This window comes from Sus scrofa, chromosome 15 (assembly GCF_000003025.6).
Source record: "Sus scrofa isolate TJ Tabasco breed Duroc chromosome 15, Sscrofa11.1, whole genome shotgun sequence".
Lineage (NCBI taxonomy): Eukaryota > Metazoa > Chordata > Mammalia > Artiodactyla > Suidae > Sus > Sus scrofa.
Window position 1 is genome coordinate 129958396 of NC_010457.5, and position 23219 is coordinate 129981614.

The window sequence follows — 23219 nt, forward strand, 5'->3', positions numbered from 1 at the left end:
ATATAAATTCTAGAAAATGCAAACTAATCCATAGGAACAGAATATCAGTCATTGCCTAGAAATATTGATGAAAGAAGGATTGAAAAAAGGCTCAAGGAAACCTTTAAGAGTGGTGGAAATATTTGTTATCTTCATTGTGGTGGTGTTTTATGGAAGAGTAAATTTGCTAATGCTCATCAAAGGGGGCTCTTTATTTTATTTTAAAAAAACTTTTATTTTATTGAAGTATAGTTGATTCACAATGTTGGGTTAGTTTCAGGTGTACAGTAAAGTGATTCAGTTATTTATATATATATATATAAACACAATTATATACACATACTTATATACACATATATACTGAGTTTAGTATGGTATATATAAGTGCCAAATGCATCACTGTTGAAAAATACATATTTGTAAATAATATTAGCACTTACATAATGCTCACTATCTAGCAACATTTGTTAATTTAATTAAGTTAATAAAAATCCTATAAGGTAAATTTTCTTATTATTATAATTAAAAACATGTAGGATAATTGTCCCTTACTGTAGGTTGGGACACTGAGAGTCTAGTCTTCAAGGTTACCCAGTTGGGAAATTACAGAACTTATCCTTAAAATGCATGCAGTCTGTCTCCAAACACGTTTTGATTCCCACACATACCGCCACAGAAGAAAGGAAAGAAGGAATTGAAGAATTCAGAGAAGAGAGCCTTCTCTGTGTGCTTGGCAGTCAGAGAAAAAGTCATCTCTTTTTAAAAAGACAGGATGTTTGGTGAGCTTTGAAAGATAGGGACACTTTGGAAAAGGAAAAGAGTAGAAGTGTATCTCAGACAACACCAATGCTGCCAGGCATGAAAGGGCCTGGGAAGGTATTTGTCCAGTCTTTCGTGATATTTTTTACAGGGTGAGTAGACCAAAATCTGCTGACATTTTATCTTATAAATATTGCATGCAGAGTATAAATAGCTGGACCAGTGGGGAAGAAGGGCAAGAGGAGGGAGTTTCTCCCCTGGCAGAGGTCCTATGGCAGGAAAGGAAGAGAAGGTGGAACTGGAGCTGACTGTTTAAGGATTAATGAGGCAATCATTTTCTTTAATGCATTATATGACTGAGAAAAGTGAAAATGACGAAGCTTGACTGTTCACAGTGACAGGGAAAAGGAAATACTGCTTTCACAGGGTGACATGCAAACATCAAAACTGGTTCCCAGGATTAGTAATTAGTGACAGCAAAAATATTGCTCTTAGGATTTTCCTGTGATGGTAAAGGTGATATTGGCCCTATATCCATGAGGACAAAAGACAGGGCCTACATTCACATCTAAAGAAACCAAGAGACGTCTCTCATACCAAAGAACAAGCTATAAGGAAAGTGTAGCCAGAGGAAGTGAAGGTCACCCAAGGGTGCTGAAGAAGCTGGGAGAGCACCAGATGCAGATCTTGAGAAAGCTTACAAGGCAAAAATCATCACCTGAAGAATGGAAAGAATTGAGCAGGTGTGTGGCGGAGGCTCCCCTGAAACCATGTGGAATAAAGAGGATAAAAGAAAGGAGCCAGTAGGAGACATCATGCAGATAAGTCCTGTGGGAGGCAGTCTGCCAATAAAGTAAGAGTAGCTATACTCTGCATGAAGAGCAACTGCCTATTCTACCAATTTGAGATGTTGGGAAGAAGAGCGCTAACTTCACTCATGTCAAACCGTACTTCCTAAAAGAATTTCTGCTAGCTTAAAACATAGCTCTTGCCCTTATTTCCACAAGCCTCCTGAAAATAGTTGGTCTAGGAGAAAGTTTACTTATTCCAAGATGTGCAGTGATCAAAAAGCTACCCACCTAAAACATATTACAGGAATAAGAAAAAGGAATAGTAAATGACAAAGAGCAATCTCTGTATAATGGGTCGAAATTGTGACAAGTATATCATCATGAGCTATAAACACTTAGTAACTAAATTCCATGAACTAAATGCTGTCCTAAAATAAGAGCTTAAAGCAGATTTGTAAGATGTAGAAAAACATCTTGGAAGCACTAGAGGGAGAAAAAAAATACCACTGAACACCTGACATGGGCTGTGAAAAGCAATAAGCAGAATGAAATTGAAATGAACAAAGTCAAAAATAAAGGAAAAGATGATATTTATAAAAGTAATGTAAAGATATTGCAAGTATCTTTAAAAACTAAAGATGATGCTTTTAATGAAGAACACTAAAATTGCAAGATCTATTTAAAAATATATTTAAAGATAAAATCCAAGAAAACATCCCTGAAATTACAAAAATACAAAAGAATTTATGAAAATAAGTCTACATCTATAATGCAAATATGTAGAACAAATTTTGGGGAACACCAAGGCTAAGAGATCAAGTTACTACTCTAATGAAAAATAACCACCCTGACTTGAACCATCTCCATAGCAACATTAAATCAGATCAGTCAGCGAATGGCACGCACAGAGTCCTTAAAGAATCTGATGCCATTCAAGCAACCATTCAAGAATAAAAGCAACTGACATACATACAACACATCAAGAATTATGGTTTCTATGAGTCCTTTGCAAATAAATTGAAGGACCATCTTCAACCATCTGAACGACATATGGAAATGCCAGTAAGCTCCCATAGCTCTATGAACAGCCCTCAAGTAAAGTAAGTAATGTGATTAACAATAAAATAGTAATGAAAAGCTAATATCAAGCTTTTAGTAAATATCAGGCACTGTTCTAAAATGTTATAAAATTTCTGTGACGTGAGTATGATTAGTATTCCATATTCATAATATATGTATTAAACATTATATTACATATATCATACTATCTATCTATATAAATATACACATAACTGTACACAAAAACACTCAGATGTTATTCTATACGTATATATATACACACTCAGAGATGAAGCAAAATAATAAAGCAAATCTTTATTTACTTTGAAAGAGTAGAAATAATATGATTAAAATATCTAGAGAAGAAAGGAAAAGATGTTGCCGATATCCTCAACTTCTATAGCTATAAGGAAACAGCATGATTTTAAACGGATAAATAAACTAATTATTGTTATGTCTGTGGTTAAAGGTTTAGAAGTAATCACTAAAGTAAGGAGTATATCTATTAAAATCAGTTGGTTGAGGAGAAATGTGGAAGACCCAGAAATACAATCATTTTAATAATTGATTATAATAAAAGGTGACACTTTCTCTTGGTAGATTTATGAGAATGATTACTAAAGCAAAACATCAAGCTTTCCAAATTATTTGGATAAATACAGTCACCCAAACCAAATGACAGACCACATAAAACACATAAAGGATGATATAAGAACTAAAAATGCAATCAAAACAGAATGCATAGAATAAAATGTACTTCTATGACTAAACAAATCTGCAGTATCATAATTGTTAGATGGTTAAACTTACACAGTTAAATAAAGGAAACATCCAATTGAATCACAAAGTAAATTATTTTACTTGTAAGAACAAAAGAATCAGTATTATATTTAATATTATGTTATATGCAAAAGCATTCAAAGTCATAAAATAAAATTATAAACAAAGTTGAAAATAAAAGTGTATTCAAAATAGTTCCTGTAAGCAAGAGTGGTAATCTTTATATCAAGCAATGTTGAATTCAGGGTGAAAGGAACTAATGAATTAAGAAGAATACTTTAGAGCCATAAATGTTACATTCCACAATACACATATAATAGTTATTATTATTTATTAACCAACTAACATATAATCAAAATTCCATTTAAAAGCTGACATAAAATACAAAGAGTAATGGGAAGTTTTAATGCACTTCTTCTTTTCCACAAAAGACTGGTCAATGTAGAAAGATAAGTAAGGATACAGAAAATGTAAATAACAAGTTGATAATATGTAGTCAAGCTAATATGCATATAAAAATTATATTCTTCACAAATGAAGAGTACACGTATTTTTCAAGGACCCTTGGAACATTCAGATTATATTAGAGCATAAGGAAACCTTCATTAACTATTGAACTATAAAAATATTTATTTGTAAAAGTTTTCTCATAAAGCCATAAAATTATAACTTCAAGTAAAAAGTAGGGGGAAAACCTTTACTGTCTAAACTTTTAAAAACTGCTTACATCTTAGGCCAAAAAATCAAAACCAAATTTCAGAATATTTAGAAAATAAAACAAATTAATCAGATGAGAAGATAAAGAAGACATTCAGATATTAAAGAATATATCAATATATCTATTTTCTACTGTAGCATACATAGAAATGCATAAACAGAAAGAAAACAAGACACGGAATTAGCAATCAGCCCAATTGTTATTATTACATGAACACTTAACAAGCATTAATTAATCAATAATTACAGTGATACTTAAATTCTTCTAGAATTTCTAGGGATCTAGAAAGATTTTCCTGCAAAGAACCAGAGAGTACACATCTTTGGTTTTGTAGACTCTGTTGCATCTATTCAACTCTATCCACAGAGTTAAAACAGCCATAGACAGTTTGTGAATGTGTTGTTACGGTTGGTTATGTTCCAATAAACCTTCACAGAAACAAGAAGGAGGCATTAGTTGATCAACCTTTATTGTAGTATTGTAGAAGAAAACCTGTCAAGTTACTTTTATAAAAGTAATATAATATTGATAATAAAAATACAATAAACCATGTCGATAATATTAACTATTTGTTATGAATATTTATGCAAAAGTTCTCAAAACTATTAGCAAATGTACTATACAATTTCAAATACTGGGGTTTTGTAGATCTCCCATTTTTATGAATTCCTACACTGTAATTTGTCAATCTTTCAAAATTTATTGAGACTCGTTTTATAACAAGTCTAGATATGGTGGTCTTTTTTTTTTTTTTTTTTTTTTTTTTTTCCTTTTATGGCTGCAATTGCGGCGTATGGAAGTTCCCAGGCTAGGGTTCCAATAGGAGTTGCAGCTGAGGTCTATGCCACAGCCACAGCAACACCAGATCTGAGGCACTATCTGCAACTTAGACTGCGGCTTATGGCAATGCTGGATTCTTAACCCACTGAGCAAGGCCAAGGATCAAACTGCATCCTCACAGAGACAATGTTGGGTCCTTAACCTGCTGAGCCACAAGGGGAACTCCCTGGATATGGGCCAACTTGACAAAAATAATGTGTGCCTTTGAAAAGGATGTATTGAGTGTTGGGTTCTACAAATATGAGGTGGGTGGAACAGATTAATAGTGTTGCTAAGGTTGTTTATATACCAACCCCTACTGATGTTTTTTCTAGCTCAATCGACACAGAGAGAGCAGTGTTAAAATCTCAAACTATAGTGGTATATTTGTAGATAAATACACAGAAATTTGATATTATTCATATTAATTCTCTTAACATTTACATGTTAACATTTACATGTTAAAACTCTACAATTAGGCATATACCCACACCTGCATGATTGTCATGTATTACTGACAACTTGCCATTTTCAGTATGAAATATCCCTTTTCTTTTGATAAAAATTTTGTCAGGAAGTCTACTTTATCCAACATTAATACAGACACTGTAGTTTTCTTATTATCAGTGTCTACAGGGCGTATCTTTTCTGCCTGTTTACATTCAATCTGTCTGTCTTGTGATAAAGTGTGCTTCTTACAGATAATGTGTAGTTGCATCTTGCTGTTTAAAAAAAAATCAGTTTCCAACTGAAATGTTTAGTTTATTTGCATTTGATGTAATTATTGATATAATTGAATAAAGGCATACTATTTTCTTACTTGTTTTCTGTTTGGCCCATCTGTGCTTTTTTTTTTTTTTTTTTTATCTCCTTTCCTGCCTTCTTTCAAGTTAATATATTTGAGGTGAATACCTCTTAGAATTCTGTTTTAAAGTCTGTATTGTCTGTATTAGATTTTGTGATTTTTTTTAATGATTATTTAAGGGATTGTAGTATTTTTTTTTTTTTTTTTTGCTTTTTAGGGCCACACCCACAGCATATGGAAGTTCCCAGACTAGAGGGCCAATTGAAGCTACAGCTGCTGCTGGCCTACACTACAGCCACAGCAACCTGGGATCCAAGCTGAGTCTGTGACCTATACCACAGCTCATGGAAACGCTGGATCCTTAATCCACTGAAAGAGGCCAGGGAATGAACTCGCATCCTCATGGATGCTAGTTGGGTCTGTTAACTATTGAGCCATGAAGGGAACTCCATATAATATTCTTCTTAACTTTGCACAATCTATTTAGAGTTAATATTATATTACTTCAATTAAAAAGTATTTTGTGAACATATAATTCCATTTATCATGATCCTTTGTGCTATAGTTAGGTATATCACATTTACATGTGTTTTCTATCCCAAAAATGTTATTCAAATTTTTCCCTTTAAAGAGTCTTTGTACTTAGGAATAAAGAAAAAATAGTTTTAAATATATGTACCCACATACTAACCACTTCTGGTGCTGTTCACTCCTTCCTAAAGATTTGAATTTCCATATGGCATGATTTCTCTTCATTTCGAAGAATTTCATTTACATTTCTTATAGGGTAGGCAACAAATTCTATCTGAAGAAAATGTTTCTATTATGCTTTAATTCTTGAAGGACACTTTCTCTGCACATATGGTTCTGGATGAACTTTTTTTCTTCTTTCGGCATCTTAAAGATGGCTTTACACTGACTTCTGGCTTTCATTATTGCTATATAAACAATAATTCTTATCAGTTGATTTATCATTCCCTTATATGTAATCTGCTATTTTCCTTTGGTTGCTTTTAATGAAGGCTTTATCTTTGGATTTCAGTATTTTCAAAATTATGTGCCTAGATGTGATTTTCTTTGTATTTACTTTGCCACATTTTTAATGAGATTCTTATATCTGTAAATTCCTCACCAAATTTTAGAAAAATTTGGGCATTACTTCAATTTATTTTTGTCCCATTCTTTTCTCTCTTTTTTGGATGCAGTTTCCCATATGTTTCACTTTGATTGCTCTAGGAAGCAGGTCAATATAGACTGAGATAGTCAAGAGATTTATTGGGGGAAATGCCTGTGAATGATAAAGGGAGGGGGCACAGAAGTAGCTGGGGAGAGCCTTCCTACCATGATGCAGTTCTGACAGGTGTGAAAGAAGCAAAGGAAGAGAGAAAGACTGTATAGGAGGAAATCTCAGACTGCAGTCCGACTCTGAGAAAAACTCAGGTTGCTAGGGGTTCCCACAGCAAAGATTGTTCAAGAAGCTCAATGTTGAGCGGCAGTGGCTTGGCTCTAGTGTTCTCACTTTGTTTTGTCATTGACTGGGAACTGCCTGCAGACAGGGATAGACTCAGGAGATATGGTGGGCAGGTGGGGCTGTCAATCAACTATGTACCCTGCAGCAGGTCCCTGAAGGGAGATCTAAGTGGTGTATCTTCATGGCCACCACAGTGTACTTTGGAATGCTCAGTATTATTGTATCTGATGCTCTGTTCTTTCTATGTCAATCAATTTTCATTCTATTCTTCAGGGCACATCATTTCTATTTGATTCATCTTCATGTTTACTGACTCTTTCTTTTGTCATCTCCAATCTGCCATTAAGTCCCTTCTCTGAAATTTTTGTTTAGGCTATTAGTTTTTACTTTTAGACTCTTTGCTAATTCCTTTACTTATTAAGGCTTTTCCTTGGCCAAAATTTCTCATCGGGACTATGAATACATTCTCTTACACATCCTTGAACACATTTTTAGTAGGCGCTTTATAATTCTTATCTGTTTATTCCAACACTTGGATCATCTTGGAGTTAATCTCAGGTGATTTTATCATCAGTATGTGTCTATATTCCTGTTTCTTCATATGTCTAGTTATTTTGAATTCCTTCCTATATAGTTTGAAATATATGGTAGAGATTATGGATTCTCTTAATTTTGGTGATTTTTGAATCAGCAGGCAATCAGCATGCTAAACTCACACTTTGTTTTCCTTGCAATGAAATTCAGTTAAAATTTCTTTTTACTATTTTCAGCCTTAAGGCCTGCTTGGTGTTTCCCAATAAATGTGTAATTTAGGGGTCAGCCAGAGATATGAAAATAGCTTACACACAGAATTTAAGGCTCCTCATCTCTGTATCTCTCCTTCCCAGGATATTAGGAAAAGGAGGTGGTAGCTGTGATGGTATCCCTGAACTCCATCCTATGATTTTGTTTCTGTCAAGTTCGAGCTACCTTGCCACATACTAACTGTAACCTTGAGTAAGAAAGCCATTAAGAACAGCATAATCTTTCAATATCATTTCTTTTTTCTAAATGTCCACTCACTTCCAGTTTCTGCCTACTTTTGTTCCACTCCAAGGCCTTTGGTTTTTTGGTTTTTTTTTTTTTTTTTTTTTTTTACAGATTTTACCACTGTTTTATCTAGTTTATAACTGCTATCTATGGGAAGTTTGGTCTGGTATCACCTATGCTATCTTTAGTGGAAGTAGGACTCCGTTATCCTCACTTTTGATTATATATATATTTTTTCATTGTTTTATATATATATATATTGATTATATATATTTTTTCATTGTTTTTATATTTTTTTCATTGTTTTATATACATATATAAAACAATGAAATGTTTTTGATAAATCGGATTAGAAATATCAAATTGCATGTAATTCAGCATTGGCTATAATAAAAGGATTATGCACTGTTATATATTGTTGATGGAGGTAAATTTTGACCCATTGGTTTCCCATGGTAGGAAGTGTAAACCACTGCAGCCTTTATTTAAACTAAAAATATACATTTTTGGCTTTTTTTGTCTTTTTAGGGCTGCACCCATGGCATATAGAGGTTCCCAGTCTAGGGGTCTAATCAGAGTCACAGCTGCAGGCCACAGCCACAGCAATGCCAGATCCAAGCAGTGTCTGCAACCTATACCACAGCTCATGGCAATGCCGGATCCTTAACCCACTTAACAAGGCCAGGGATCAAACCCACAACCTCATTGTTCCTAGTCAGATTTGTTTCTGTTGCGCCATGATGGAACTCTGAAAATACACATATTTTTTGAATGAGCAAATTCAAATCTAAGAATTTATCCTACAGACATCCACACTCAAATGCCAGATATAGATATAGATTGTCATTGCCAGAGGACAATGACAATAGCATTGTAATAAGCTGAGGAATTGAAAATGCTATACATTGATCAACGAGGAACTAGCTAAATACAGTGTATTGCGTATACACAATACAATACCATGAAGAGAACAAACATATATATATAGCGTTTGGTTGGACCATATACCATTCTAAGTGCTTTACATTACGTATGTTATCTCACATAATTTTCCAACAATGCTGTTATCCCATGTTACATATAAAAGAAGAAGTCAAGCAACATGCTCAAGATGACATATTTAGTGAGTGGCAGGACTGGTATTTGAATCCAGGAGAATCAGATGCCAAGTCCATGAGTTTGACCACCATGCTATTACATCTTACCATATAATAATAAATAACCTTATAATGAGAATGAGGCAGCTCCCCAAGTAGTAATTGGAATACTTTTCAGGATGTAAATTTAAATGAAAAGGTCAAAGTTCAGAATATATATATATATATAAATTCTATCATTACTATAATGTAAGTAATGGAAATATACTCACATATGCATATACTTACCTCTGCATAGAGTATTCCTAGAAGTATACTGAAATAAAGAAAGAAAAAAAAACTCTGATACTTGGGGAGGTAATTGGGTACACAGGTACACAGAAGCAAGGGAGAGATTTAACTGCAAGCTTCTTGTGTTTTTGAACGTTATGCCATGTCACATATTACTAACTTCAAAAAATAAATGAATCTTTTTCTGAAGTAATAAGTATTTAGTGTTTAGTGCAAGGAAGGGTTCTTTGGAATCAATCTCTTTGTAGTGAAAGGGCTTACAAAGAGTGAAATGGCCAGCTGTTTACACACAGAGAGAAGGCTTGGGCCAAATGGCCCTGCACAGCATGTCAGCTTTCCCTCAGTAGCACACAGCCAGCACAGAACCGGGTCTAGAGTAGACAATGAGTAAACACCACCCAGGTGCCAGGAAGCTCAGTACCCAACTTGAAGTTTGTCACACTAACTCCCTTAACCTTTAAGTTGACTTACTTGGATCTCACTTTCTGTCTCTATTCTATTTATCTTAAAATTATTTCCCATGTTGTAAACGTCAGACAATTTTGGCATAAAAGTCTGTTCATAGTTAGCATATACAAATACATAGTTTTAAATGTTTGTTTACCAGAGCATTTCCATAAAATGGAACAAGAACATTCGTTGCTCTCATCAGGCATCAACACTCAGGCGGTCCACGCAACCTGGTGATGTCACTTACCTATAAAGGTCTGCAATTTGCTATTTTCAACCAAAGCATTGTATTGATTTCCAGCGTTTGTGAAATAGAAAATCAATTCACCTCCCGGAATGTGAACTCTGAGCTAAATCTTCAACCAGTGTGCTCCTTAAAACTTCACTTGGAAATGGTGATCACTTTCTTAAACCCCTGCAACATAACAGGATCCTACCTTAATGCAAAGGTTGAAAGGTAAAGAAGGATTGGCAGTGATATTTCTGAACTGCTTAAGCATCGGCAGCCAGCTGAGTTTCATGCATTTCTCAGGCTGCTGAATAACATCTTTGTATGCACTAAGAAAGCACGCCTAATGTTTTTCACCTAAGGGAGATAAAGGCCGTTTGTGAGTTCTGCTGTGAATGAGGCTGAACTCAATACTTGTTTATATCCTGAGATTGTTCACCAAGCTGGAAATGTACCAGTTATGTGGGAGCAGTAGAAGCTGGAGCTGTACTCTATGTGCTGTTAGCTCAGGTCGATTATAACTTCTTTAAAACTGCTCAGTCAACTTCTGCTAACTGTAGCATATATCTCTGTGACAGATGTGTCATCTTTTGTTTACACTGCACTTTCTCCCAAAGCCTAAAGATAGTAAATTCTGCCCTGAATAATTATAAATATGCCTTCCCTTAGGCTATGACTGAGACCTCAGGATATCCATTTTTTCTCCCTCCTTGTTAGAGGGAGTTGCCATACAACTAAACCGAATGTTCCTTTCATTTTCTATGAATGAGTTTACTTCACATCTCTGCGGGCACATAAATACCTAGGTCTTTGCCTATCTGGCTAGTCGAGGCAGCACTGCACTTTCATCAGCCAAGTGGAAGCTTCAGGAACAGGCTGGGGCAGAATCACTATATGTAGAGCTTTGTAATTTCCCTGTTGTCCTCATTCTACTTCCTAACCACCAAGAGGCTTCTTCCAGAACCCGTTCAGACTTGCATCATCTAGTTCATTCCTTCCTCTTTTAAACTTACCAGTCTTCTTTCTCATTCTCTCTCAGGCTTACTAGATATTAGTGACTCATTCCATTCTGGTCTCATTCCTTTTACAAAAGGAATTAGATGCTTGTTGACTATACCAGAGGAAAATCCTGCAAGTTGCTTTCTAATAGCATGGAAACCACTAAAACATTAGAATCCCTGCACTACGGATATAGAAAAAGACCTCAGAAATTGTATATTCTCCACATCCCTTAGATAAGGAAACGGATGCTCAAAGAGGCCACCTAATGGCAGTCCTGCTGGAGATCCACCTTGTGGCTCAGTGGATCAAGAGCCTGTCTTAGTGTCCACGAGGATGCAGGTTTGATCCATGGCTTTGCTCGGTGGGCTAATGATGGGGTGTTGCCACAAGCTGTATAGGCTGCAGATGTGGCTCGGATCCAGCATTGCCATGGCTGTGGCTGTGTCATAGGCCTGAAGCTGCAGCTCTGACTCGACTCCTAGCCTGGGAAACATTTTTTTAAATAAATAAATTTTTTTAATTGTAAAGAAATAATTTGGAAAAAGAGGCCACCTAATGTGACAGGGCTATGTAGTTGAAGACCTGGCGCCAGTACACTCAGGTTTCCTTTCCGTCCCATACGAATTGGCAGGCCTCAAATCTTCAGTAGTTTTTGAGGCTTTCAACTGCAAGGTAATCCAAAAGAGAATCCTTGTTCTTTGAGTCTTTGGCATATGTCTGTCAGCTAATAAAAGGAATAATGTAAAAATAAGGGATATGTTTATATTTAGATGTTTGCTTCTACAACAGACTATTGGATAATAAAGAACACTAGATATGGACCGTAAGATAAAAGCTGTCATGGATCTTCTTCTGGGAGAACAGGACTGTGGGCAGCAGAGTCCTGGCCCGTCATTGAGAGGTGTCAGACGAAGGTATTTACACTGTGGGTCATCCTCTTATATTTTAACCAGATAAAATCTGCTTAAAATAACTGACATGTTCATTTTGGAAAAGAGAATGTGTTGCTCTGTCGAAGCATCAACACTAAGGCTGTCCATTCAGTCCTAAGAAATTGTTCCGCTGTGATAGTCACAATTTGCATTTCTATGAGGGTGAACTGGAGGAGGAAATATCACAAAAATATAAAAAAAAAGTTTAGCTGCTTCTTGAGAAGGGCCGAAGAGCATCAATATAAGAACATAGATTTTTTTGGTATTACATCGACCTGATTTTGAGTTCCGGTTGTGCCATTTATTAACTAAGACATCTTTGGAAATGTCCCTCTTTAGGGTTTCCTCGCTGATGAAAGAGCCAGCATAATGAAAAGCACTTCACAGAGGTTTTATGAAGATAAATGAGATAATGAATGAAAGCTCTTCTCTCTATGCCGGATTCCTAGTAAACCCTGAATGAATTTAGCGTATTGTAACCAAAGGGGCTGTGGGGAAGGGAAGGAGAAGTTCCAAGTTTGTTTTGGTAGTGAGGAATATTGGAGAAAGGAAGATTGCCTTGAACAGAGTTTGCTGCATAACAGGACAATGGCAGATGGGGCTCTAGAATGTCATGATTCATGTCAGTCACCTTCCAAAGCCCTCTGAAACCCTTTTGACTGATTTCCAGTCCTATTACATGGCTTCTTCTCAGTGCCTTTTCCCATACTGTCCTGACTATCTGGAGTGCTTTCTGCCTCTCATCACCACCCCACCTGTCTTGGTAAAAAGGTTAGATGTTCTTCAGTCTCCATTCATACACCCATAGCATCGGTGGGATAACACTCATCAATTGGTACTGTTATTTTTTGTTTCCAGTTCTGTCACCTCAGCTCTTCATGGGAACAAGCTATTGCAATTATAAATGTTTTAACATTATTCATCTTTTTCTCCCTAGTACTTAGAAGAATGTCTGATATATAATCAGTATCCAAACATTATTTGATGCACAAATGACTCACCCACTGCTCAGCCAACCTGGATGAGGAGCCTGGAGAAATTCTGCTGATGTCCTTCTTCCTAAGTGAAGAGCTATCCAATTTGCTCTCGCACGGGTGTGACCAAGTATTCGGTATTCTACGTGCCTGTTTTCCAAAAAGGAAGCTCCCCCCCCCGCCAAAAAAAGGCAAAAAATGATGGTCACTTTTTTCACTTATATGTGACAAAGTATATCTAAGAAACAACTCTTTCTATTACAGCCAATCAAAGCAGAAAAAGAATACTTGTACCTAATCAAGTTCAAGGATAAACTTTATTGTCTCCAGGTTTCACCTGCTTGTTTAAGTGGACTGCACATTATATATTATTGTAGCACTGTCAAACTTCTTGGATCTAATAATGTTCTCCATCTTCTAATACATTTATTATCGCAGCAGCCTATTCCTGGAGACTTCTTTACCATTTTTAAGTAAGTTTTCATCTATCCATGGTTCAACGTTTTCATATATAAAATGGACATAATAAAGGAGTCTATTAGGTTCTCATGAGGAAGCGCTGAGGAAGAAATCAGAGACACAAGTAAGACATTCAAAACAGCACAATGAACAATTAAGAAGGGTTAAATAGGGTTATATTAAACTATTTAAAATTAATTTAGGAGATTTTATGGTTATAGTTAGATAGTTACAGGTGTGTAAATAAGTGGTTTATGTAAACACTCCTGGAAGATCTAAAGAAATGTACTTTTTTTTTTTCTTTTTTTCTTTTTAGGGCTGTACCTGCAGCATATGGAAGTTCCCCAGCCAGGGGTTCAGTCAGAGCTACAGCTGCAGGCCTGTGCCACAGCTGCAGCTCCAGGCCTACACCACACCAGATCCCAGCCACATGTGCAACCGCAGCTTGTGACAAGGCCAGATTCTTAATCCACTGAGTGAGTTAAGGGATCGAACCCACATTCTCATGGATACTATGTCCAGTTCCTAACCTGCTGATGCACAATGGGAACTCCTGAAGAAATGCACTTTAAAAATAAGTATTTATTTATTACATGCTCCCATGCATTTTGGATGATGTATCAGAAAGTATACTCTCTGAATTAAGAGGTGCAGGATGGGAGTTCCCGTCGTGGCTCAGTGGTTAACGAATCCGACGGGGAACCATGAGGTTTCGGGTTCGATCCCTGGCCTTGCTCAGTGGGTTAAGGATGCAGCATTGCCGTGAGCTATGGTGTAGGTTGCAGACGCAGCTTGGATCCCGCGTTGCTGTGGCTCTGGTGTAGGCTGGTGGCTATGGCTCAGATTCGACCTCTAGCCTGGGAATCTCCATATGCCATGCCAGCGGCCCTAGAAAAGGCAAAAAGACAAAAAAAAAAAAAAAAAAAAGAGGTGCAGGATAAGAGGTTTTCCTTTTCCTTTCATTAAGAGGTCTACCAATGGCTCCCCAAAAGCTCACTCTTTCTTTCCTTCTCCTGTTCTTCTTTCTTTTCTCTCTTACATTTCTACCCCACATGCTGGTATAGAATTAAAACCCTATGTGATCAAGAACACAATAAAATGCTTAGGTTTGAAACTCTTACCAGATGCCTCTTGATAGCACATCCTTCCCCCTCCACCCTCTTCCAGCCCCCTCTACCCCTCCCACCCCGGCTAAACTGTTTCCTCACCTCCAGCTGACACCTTGACAAAAACTGAACCCCAGCGCCTAGCATGTAGACCTATAATTTGCCATTTTATTTTTCAGTATCAGCAGGGTGCGCCCTGTTGCCAAGGATTTCCCACTCTGAAATGAAAGATAAAACAGACACCTGCAGAATTCTCTTACAGTTTGTCCTTCATCCTGGTGAAGAGCCTGAATAGGGCAGCAGAAAAGGTTTCCAGGATGAGAGGGGGATAATATTCAGTGCTGGGAGGAACTCCTGTGGTGAATGCCAAGAAGATTGTTTTGTGCAAAGGGCAGTCACTCCCGTCCCCAGGGAATGGAAGGAAAACCAGCTCCTTGAACAAAAAAAGATTTTACTTTTCAGTGGATTTGGCCAGGCCACTTTCTTCCATTTTTTAACTGATTTTATGAGAGATCTGGTTGACCTAGGATGTTGACACAATATACGACACAGTTTGTGGTTCAGATTGGTATAGAAGTGACTGTTCAATGGTTCATGAGATCCAACCTCAGGATAAAATGCCCCTCTACCTAAAGTTCAGAGACAAGAGCCATCCGCTTTATTCCTACTGCTTCAACCTCTTTCAAACCCCATCACAGCTAGTGCATTTCTTGGTGTATTTCTGTCATCACATTCACCATCTAAGTACTATAATGCTTTCTTCTTCCTTGTCATCACTGGGTAAGTTTCTAGGCCCAAAAGCAGACAGAGAATGCACAACTGATATTAAAACAGAATATTACATTATACTACAAGCAGTGTGGAGGCAAATCCTGTTTGCCTCCACAACAAACGCTGTTGTTACACTGTAGTTTTTCCTGACTAAAGGTGTTGAAAAATGCGTCTCCAGGGAATGCTTTTCCATCACGTGTAGCCGCAGAGCTCCACCTCAAAAATATTATGGTGCTTGTGAACCTCACTTCCTGCCATCCACTTTCTATTTTCCAGTGCTTTCCTTTTCGGATATTTTTTTTTTTTCACACCTATTACAAAGCATAAAAACAGAAATAATCTGCTCTCACTCTGTTCAGAAGGGGAGATAAGGAAGAAAGGATACTAGCATAAAAAAAAATAAAAAGCTCTGCTTACGTACACCCTTTGACCGATTTATTCATTCAGTAAATATTTATGGAGGGCCTACTCTGCCAAGTGTGGTAACAAGTACCAGTTTACAGCGGAGAAAAAGAAAGACAAGATTCTCGCTTTGTGAAATATTCATTTGTCAGCGGAAAGAGAATGGACAATAAACAAATAAGTCCATGAAAATATCAGATTTTTTATTTTTGATTACAGAGTCTCCTAGACAATAATAAACACTGCGAAGAAAATAAGGCAGTGATGGGATGGGGGCATGGGGGAGAAGGAGGGAGAGGGACTTTCGATTCGGGTGATAAGTTCTCCCCGAGATGATGTTTAGCTAAGACGTGGACGTTAAGAAGGAGCCAAATGCTCGAGATCCAGGAACAGAGGGTTCCCAGTGGAAGGGACAGCGAATGCAAAGCTCTGAGGAAAGAGAGCTCTTGGCTAAGGTGTCTGGAGCAGAGCCAGCTAGGGAGGAAGCAGTGTGGGAAGAAATCTGAGAGGTGGCCAGGGGCCGAATTGCATAGCCCAAGGGAAGAATACGGCCATAACTTACCCTGTTTGTGAAAGGGTAAGAGCGCAGATATTCAGCAGGAAGAGGGAGTGCAGCCTAAAGGTGGGTAAAGATCAAACGACTTAGGGGGGGAAATGGGGTCATAGATACAGCTCTCACTTTGAATCTATCTCTAAAAATAGGACATGGCAGCCTTGAGCAGAGTCAGGTAGCAAATCTGTCACCTTCTTGCACATGTGGGTATCAGCCTCTCCTTGTACCAGTGTATTGGAAAGACAATATCCTGAAATACTGTTAGGAAATAATACGTTTTACTCGTTATACCCACAATGTGGCTATAAAGAGTAAAGATCCACGTGGTTATAATGTGTTATAAACCAGCAAAGATCCACAGGCGGGAAGCAAAGAGTGGAAGAGAAGGTTCAAAATGAAACAATTCCATTCAGACGGTAAGATAAGGAACTACTTAGTTGTCTCTTGAATGTTATAATAACATTTTCATAGTAAAAAAAAAAAAAATCGGGGTTTTTTTTTTTTTTTGGCTTTTAGGGTATAAAAGCATACATTTACAACTAAGAAGAAAAGTTTTCAGTACTTGAAAACCAGAAAGTTAATTTCGATTCTCATTCAAAGTATCTCATTTGGTCTAGGTATTATAGAGCACCATGAGATATAATGATGGTAATTTGAATTAATAGGTTATCACTTTACAGAAGTCTAAAAGATTTTAAGAGAGGGACAGGATTCAATGAGCATCCAGCTGTTCATCAGTTAATTGAGTTCTTTAAAATATACAGTAAGTGTTAGATACTGTTATAAAGATTCTCAGTATGAACCAATCACAGGGCAATACCACACAAGATGCCTGCTTTATGAATTTTGTGCTCAGCATGTTTTCCAACTGGCTTATATTCCTTAGGAGATAAGTTGTTCCCAAAATAATTAAGCACTTACATCTTTAATGTGTTTTTGCAATCTGGCCTAATGATGTGACAGAGGGAATGGCCAAAGTGTCATATGGCCTATGGATATGAAACTGTCCCAAGTGACCAGCTGTCCTTCTGTTAAGATGGCTCCACATTGATTATCAACTTGTGTGTTTACTGTATCAGTTTTCTGGAGCTCTGAATTGTTTTAGATATATTTTTAATGTTTCTATCAAGAATAGGAGTTCTTCCTAGGTGTAAATCTTTGAACAATGATTTCTTAGCTCTGATGTCAAAAGAAAAAGCAAGCAACAACAGGAAAAACAGATAACTTAAACCTCATCAAAATTAAACAGTTTTGTTATTCTGATACATCATTACCAATGGGAAAAGACAATCTTCATGCTAAGAGAAAATACTTACCCATTACGCATCTGGTAAGGTAAGGGACTTGTATGAAGAATGTATAAAGAAGTTTTACAGCTCAATAATGAAAGAAAATCCCATTTGAAAATGAGAAAAGAATCTCAATAGATATTTCTCTATAAATATAGCAATTGGCCAATAACCACATGAAAATATTCTCAACATTATTGACTATCAGGGAAACACAAATCAAAACCACAATAAGATACTCACTGCTAGGCTGGCTACAGTCAAGAAGACAGAAAACAACAAGAGTCATCAAGGAGTTCCCGTCGTGGCGCAGTGGTTAACGAATCCGACTAGGAACCATGAGGTTGCGGGTTCGGTCCTTGCCCTTGCTCAGTGGGTTAACGATCCGGCGTTGCCATGAGCTGTGGTGTAGGTTGCAGACGCGGCTCGGGTCCAGCGTTGCTGTGGCTCTGGCGTAGGCCGGTGGCTACAGCTCCGATTCGACCCCTAGCCTGGGAACCTCCATATGCCGCGGGAGCGGCCCAAGAAATGGCAAAAAGACAAAAAAAAAAAAAAAAAAAAAAAAAAAAAAACCGAGTCATTAAGAAAGCAGAGAATTTAGGAGTTTCCCCATGTGGCTCAGTGGAAACAAACCCAACCAGTATCCATAAAGTTGCAGGCTTGATCCCTGGCCCCCCGCTCAGTGGGTTAAGGATCCAGCGTTGCGGTGAGACGTGGTGTAGGTGATGGAATTGGCTTGGATCTGGCATTGCTGTGGCTGTGGCGCAGGCTGGCAGTTTTAGCTCTGATTCAACCCCTAGCCTGGGAAGTTCCATATGCCGCAGGTGTGGCCCTAAAAAGCAAAAAAAAAAAAAAAAAAAAGGAGAATTTAGCATCCTTGTGTATTGCTGGTGGGAATTAAAATGGGGCAACCTCTTTGAAATAGTCTAGTAATTTCGCAAAATGTTAAACATAGAGTTTTCACTTCTAGGTAGTTAATTAATGGAAGTAAAGACATGTCTACACAAAAATACTTGCAAGTATGTTCATGACAGTATTATTCATAAAAACTAGAAATGGAAAAAATTCTAATATCGATCAGTGGATGAATGGATAAATCAAATGCAGTACATACATATAATTGAATATTATTCTGCAATAAAAAAAGTAAAATACCGATTCATGATATAGCACACATGAACCTTGAAAACATCACGCTAAATGAAAGCAGCCAGTCACAAAGACCACATATTGTATGATACCATTTATATGAAAGGTCTAGAGTAGCCAAGGAAATTAATGGTTGCTTAGGCGTGCAGATGGGGCAATTTGAGGAGCATGAGAGAGATGCTAATGGGGATGCAGTTTCTTTGTGGGATGATGATATGTTCTAAAATTGAAGGTGGTAATGGGTATACAACTCTGTGAATACAATTAAAACCATTCAATTGTACACTTTGCAAAGGTGAATTATATGATTATATGGTGTGTGAATTATATCTCAATAAATGGGTTTTTTTAAAAATAAATGTTCTTAACAGAGATTACTGCACCATATAATTCCTACCTCTGCATATTTCTCCCCAAAATGGAAGAAGTCTAACATCCTAAGAAAGAGATGGTCAAGCAATAAGACTAGAATTAACGAATCTCACATTGAGTGGTATATGCTGCTAATTAAGTCCTCAAAATGGATGTGGAAACTAAAGGGAGAAAAAAATCAAGCAATGCTACAAAATATACAATGTGGCAAGAGTAAAATATACTCTTGCAAGATATTAATTACTATATTTACTAGGACTCTAAATTTAAAGCTTCAGAAGACACCTAAGTAACCACTTCATCCACCCTCCACCTTGTAAAATATGAAAACAGAGGCTCAGAGAACTTAAAATGTTTTGCCCTCAGGTCGTCGAATACATGCTGGACTGAGCAAGGAATGAAAGTCAGATCTTCTGAATTATAATCCAATAGAAATTCAATTAGATAATCTATTCAATACCTAAGGATCTTAGAAAAAGGTTCAGATGTTATTTTTTCAGAGAAAGTATGTCTTTCTTAAAGTAGTGGTTTATCTTAAAGGCAAACGATAGATGTAATGCATACAATATATTAAATGTAGTGTTTCATATTAAAAGAGGAGCAAGGATTTCTTTCCTGGTGAATTCTGGCATGTGGGACTAAAGCCAAGGACAAAAATGTATGTCCCGGACACATATAAGGGATAAGAAATGGATTATGAGTATTCATAGGGAGGGTTCAAAAGGTCTTGGACAAATCACGCCTCACATTCCTTTTATATTCTCTTGTCTCTGCCATCCCCTGGGTTGCCAGGAAACCTCAAGATGACATAAACGTCAAGTGAAGCCCAGGGCAGCAAAGGCACAAAGAGAGTAAGAAGTTGATGAAAGAAAGAAAAGATGTCCTTTCGCCTACTTTGTGACTGAAGTGAGGGCTGGGAAAGAGTGGCTGTGGATGAACTTCCTGGTTCTCCTACTCCTAATGGTCTAGCTTGTTACTCGAAATTGGGAGCAGCATCACCCTATTAGAAAGAAAGACTTCAACCCCATCTTATCCCAGATCAATCAGAATCTGCATTTTCACAAGATCCCCAGGTGATGGGGTACACATTAGAAATTAAGATCTTGAGAGACGGCTGGTCTCCGTCAACGTTTCTCTGAAGCAATATTCAGGTGTCTGTATCTTGAGGACCCAGCTGCCTAAGAGGGTTTAGATGATTGGTCACCACCTCTACATCCTTGGGAAGCTCTGGCTTCTGGATTCACATGAAAGTCATGCACTCTGGCTCTAATCAGAAAAGACCTTTGCTGGTCATAAGAAGTGTTAAGTCAGCTGCCTACTAACTCAACTTCCAGTCTCACGTAATTTTCCAGTTCTGCCTCTTGATGTTGACTTTTAAAAGCTCTTAACGTGTTCCTGTAGCACCTCCATGAATGTGTTTTCATTACATATCTGTGCTTTCATCTTTGCAAAACAAGGATGTTCTCCTTTCTCAGAAATTAATGTCATATTTCCTGTCAAACCCTTCATTTTCACAAGTTCAGACTAATTATGACTGCAGATGGTACCGCTAAATAAAGTTCTCCATCATGGACACTTAATCAAATCAGTATTCCCAGTAGAAATGTCTGTCTTATGGAAAAACCTGTTGCTGTGGGTTAGTTGAGAGTTTAAGGTAATGTTGAAGAGTTCTTTAATCTAATTTTATTCCAAGCCAAGATTGCTATGGAAACTCATGTGCAGGCTTAGAAATATCTCATTAGGGTTTCTTTTGTCTAAATAGTAAAGAAAATGCTGACATCACATTAGCATTTAAACACTACATGCCTTGTGCAGAGGAGCAAACAGCAGAGTAAGTGAAACTGCATCCAAGTTCAGCTAAACAGTCGCTGTTAAGGATACTCACCTTTGCCCATCTACTGTTTATATACAACACTTCTTCCAACCACTAAACTGTCTTGTAACAATCTCATTAGCAGGCAGCATCTCCAAAGGAGGGGAAACAGCTCAGAGAATATTTTAAAAAAGGAAAGAAAGAAAAGAAAAAGAAGCAGTTACAGGTTTTTTGTGTGAAAAACTGCACTTCTGAGTAATGTTTTACAGTAGAAGGTTAAACCCCAGGCTAATATGTATCTTTAAGTGATCACAGATTCTCAATTGTTCTTTCTTTCCCCTCATCATTCACCTAGGCAATAAAGATCTGTGTTCCATGACTCAAAAAAAAAATAAAATCAGCGTCTATGGCACTAAATTGTATCATATTTCAGGAAAGACACTAAGAATTTGGTTTTGCTTTTATATTTTATTTGCATGTGATGACCAGGAAGAAAAAGAAAACTGTACAACTTGGAAGCTCTGTAAATGTCCAATGTTTTCAGCATAGCAAACAAAGACAATTTGCAAGTTCAGAATTACCTTCTCCGACCTTTTATTTTCAAAGGGGTGGATTTTGATTACATGAGTTATATGGTTAATGGATACCTTAGGTGGGATCCAACTCTAGCCAATCTGAAGATCCCCATTCTGGGCCACAGTCAAATGAAGACAATTGATCCCCAGACCAAACATTTGGTTGTGGTCTTCACCAGAGCCATATTGGCCTAGTAAGCTCTGCCTGATGGTTTCAAATCTCTAGGGGGCCCTTAGACATTCTTCCTCTTCAAAAGATGGCCACAAGCCTACTGCAGGTGTGAGTATGTTAAATCCAAGCAAAGTTTTGCACTTCTGTTGTTGTTGTCTTTTCAGGGCTGCACCCACAGCCTATGGAGGGTCCCAGGAAAGAAGTCAAATGGGAGCTTCCACTGTGGCCTTTGCCACTGCCAGATCCAATCCACATCTGCAACCTACACCACAGCTCACAGCAACACCGGATCCCTAACCCACTGACCGGGACCAGGGATTGAACCCACATCCTCATAGACACTAATCAGGTTCATCACTGCTGAGCCAAACAGGAACTCCCCAAGAAATGTTTAATTTACCACAATGTAACTTGTATTTTCCCTGATAGGTAATAAAAAAGAGCAGTGCTGAACAGTTAGCAGTCTGTATTCTGTCTCATTCAGTGAGGATCAACTCTCTGGCTTCCATTTCATCTCTACCACTTCCTCATTAGTTGAATTTTTTAAAAGCCACTTATCGCTCTTGGATTCAATTTCTTGTTCTGCAAAACGGAGCCAAGCGTTGGAGAAAGTACTATGCCCACCTTTGGAGACAGAGTCCTAGTCTTGTTCCTAGCTAGGCACATCTACCCACCCAAGTGTCCGTTCTTAATCAAATCACCAGAACAAGATGCATTTCAACTATACGATAATTATTATATTTATGTAAAATACTTATTGTGTCCTTTCAAGTAAAAAAGTGGTTCCCAGCAGTCAAACCACTTACATGCATTTATTTTTCAGTACACCTGCAATTCCTGTGCTCTCAGCAGGCTCCGTAAATAGGTCGTCTTACACGGGAGATACAAGTTTGTAAAAAGAGAAGGACTTGCCTTCAGAGAGGTTCATGAATAGGAATAAAATGTTTTGGTGTACAATAAAATGTGTGTACCTGCTCAGAAATATCTATATCCATGTCCATCTCTATCTCTGTCTCCATCCTGACCCCAGTTCCATCTGTATCTTTGCAATTATTATTTCTGTCCATAGCTATACATCCTTGAAGCGTGCAGGTCATTCTCCCTTTCTGGATTTCTTTTCTGATACAGACTCTACCTGGAAAACTAAACTTTAAGAATGCATAAAACATTTATGTGGAAGCATTTTTTCACTGCAATGAAACTAGTTTCAAGATAAAAAACCTTGATAAGAAATATCATTAAAAATTTTCTCAGAGTTACCATTGTGGCTTGGTGGTAACAACTCAGGCCCTAGCCTGCGAACTTCCATGTGCCACAGGTGCAGCCCTAAAAAACAAACAAACAAGCAAACAAACAAACAAACAAAAAACTTT

General features: G+C 37.4%; 1 long non-coding RNA gene across 1 annotated transcript; it reads right to left on the minus strand.

Annotated features, from left to right (window-relative positions):
- LOC106506390 lies at positions 335–22446 on the minus strand. The gene is made up of 6 exons (XR_002339119.1): positions 21172–22446; positions 15011–15832; positions 13213–13744; positions 10296–10463; positions 6402–6648; positions 335–4514 (listed from the first exon to the last, which is right to left on the minus strand). It is a non-coding gene; the product is annotated as an uncharacterized LOC106506390 (long non-coding RNA).